Here is a 2,776-nt window from a genome sequence, read left to right as displayed (position 1 = left end):
AACGTTCGGCAAATATCCCTGAACAAACTGCAGGTGCGGCAGAATGCAGCAGCTAGACTGCTCACAGTAACGTCGAGATTTTCCTTGGTATCCAAAGACATTAAGAAATTACATTGGCTCCCAGTCAGGAGTCGAGTACGCTTCAAGGCTCTATGCCTGGTTTTTAAAGCACTCCAAGGCACAGGGCCGGACTATCTAAAGCGTCAACTCCAATGGTATACTCCTGAAAGAACATTGCGATCAAAAGGAGCCAAGCTGGTCTTAGTGCCGCGTATAAAAAAAGCCCGATGGGGTGGCAGAAGCTTCATTCATTGTGCAGCAAAAGCCTGGAATGATCTGTCATTTCATTTAAGAAACACTAAGGATCTCCTGTCCTTCCAAAAGGGGCTAAAAACATGTCTCTTTTCACAATGATCCGGTCCCTACAATTATGTTTCTCCGCCCGCAGCCTCAGTGTATCTAGATCACAGGTCTTCAAACTGTGGGGCACGCCCCCCTGGGGGGGCGTGGATGGGTTCCGAGGGGGGCGCAAAAGCCTCTGTAAGCACATGTAAATGAAGATGCGCCTGGAAGTGCAACGATGTTTATTTCCTGCATTTCCAGGCTGTCTTCATTTTCTCCGAAGCCCGGCTTAGAGTGCCGTGGGGCCAGAGGTCAGTGGGTGTGCTGCTGGGGGCTCGGCTGGGCAGAGTCTGGAGTCTTATTAAGACTCCAGCACACCTGAGTTTTTCACAGGTCTTTAAAGACCATTTGCATACCTTTGGAAACTGGTTACTGAGGCTTAGTTTTTTTTTTCTTATTCCAGTACCCCCTGGGCCCCGACTCTGCCTCTTCCTTACATTTGTATTGTAAATTTACTGCTGTAGTGTGAAAATGCATATCATGAAAAGGAATATGAAAAAGGGTTGCCAATAGAAAAAAATGCCAGCCATGTATGTTTAAAGAGACTGCAAAGACCTGGCTTTGACACTAAATAGGGTCTTAAATAAAAAAGTATGTATTCATTTGTAATTTGACTTTCTGTCTGTTCCTTTTATTTTTAGTCAGGAAACATGCAGGCAGCCCTAGAACACATTTAAAAGTGCTATATTTGCTTTTCTGAGTACGCACAGATAAGTGCTGAAAATAGGGCTTTAGGTGACTGTTTATTTTTGTACCGTCTGCAACATCAAAATAATGAGCTGGCAACCCTAATCATAAGACTGGAAGTTTGCTGCAGGATCAGCACATTATTTATTTCCTTCACCCTCCATTCCCTGATTAATTCCATAATAGCAATAGTTTAATTTATATCTGAAACCCTACGCCCCGTCAATAACATGCTGATTAACTTCAAGTGTCTGGGAATTCACCCTGCATTCAGACAACTCACTCCTCGTTCTCACCCTTCACTTTCACGCTCACCCTGCACTCACAGCGCATAGTTATGGTTTTCCCGCATTTGCCACATAATCTATCGTCTGCTGCATAATTTGCAGATTAAAAAATGCAACAACACATGTTACCTCACAGTGGAAGGCCCTTTCTAAAGGTTGACTGGTCACCTTTCTGTTGCTTATTGCTATATGTGGGTGTTAATATGGTACTTATGAGGGGCAATAAAGGCCAGGACAATGTTAACAAGTGTAAAAATAGCAAAATAGTGCAGTAATGCTATCACAAAATATGCAGCATAATTCGCCTTTGCTTGCTGCAAAATTTAGTCAACCATGCGGCATAATTTGGCCTTCTCCTGCCACATAACTCTAATGGGCCTGTTTCTAGTGCTATGAGGTCCCAGCCTGTGGCAGAAAGCCCTGTGAATATGTAAGCGGTACAAAAGGGGGTGGTGATGGACGGAGCATCAGAACCAATCAAACACTCATACCCAGTCAACAGATCTGGGTTTGATCCATCACCGTTATTTAGCCCACTCTGCCACCCCAGTTCATACATGGCCATATGCAAATCAGTCTGACCCTGTGCCTCATGGGAACAGTCCAGCCCGAACTGTCAAGCCATGCCTTCCCTGGACCGGAAACAAGCTTCCTAGGACCGGTTTCTGGCATTTCAGCCGTCTTCAGCCAGGCTTGCTTGAATCCAGTGGCAAAGTGAGCAAGGGACTCACGTCTGAGCATACCCTGCCAACGTATGGCGAACAAAGCGGTACAAAAGGGGGTGGTGATGGACGGAGCATCAGAACCAATCAAACACTCACACCCAGTCAACAGATCTGGGTTTGATCCATCACCGTTATTTAGCCCACTCTGCCACCCCAGTTCATACATGGCCATATGCAAATCAGTCTGACCCTGTGCTCCGTCCATCACCACCCCCTTTTGTACCGCTTTGTTCGCCATAAGTTGGCAGGGTATGCTCAGACGTGAGTCCCTTGCTCACTTTGCCACTGGATTCAAGCAAGCCTGGCTGAAGACGGCTGAAATGCCAGAAACCGGTCCTAGGAAGCTTGTTTCCGGACCAGGGAAGGCATGGCTTGGCAGTTCGGGCTGGACTGTTCCCATGAGGCACAGGGTCAGACTGATTTGCATATGGCCATGTCTGAACTGGGGTGGCAGAGTGGGCTAAAGAACGGTGATGGATCAAACCCAGATCTGTTCACTGGGTGTGAGTGTTTGATTGGTTCTGATGCTCCGTCCATCACCACCCCCTTTTGTACCGCTTTGTTCGCCATAAGTTGGCAGGGTATGCTCAGACGTGAGTCCCTTGCTCACTTTGCCACTGGATTCAAGCAAGCCTGGCTGAAGACGGCTGAAATGCCAGAAACCAGTCCTAGGAA

This window comes from Triturus cristatus, chromosome 2_1 (genome assembly GCF_964204655.1).
Source record: "Triturus cristatus chromosome 2_1, aTriCri1.1, whole genome shotgun sequence".
In the NCBI taxonomy this organism is placed as follows: domain Eukaryota; kingdom Metazoa; phylum Chordata; class Amphibia; order Caudata; family Salamandridae; genus Triturus; species Triturus cristatus.
Note: the sequence above shows the minus strand (reverse complement) of the source record.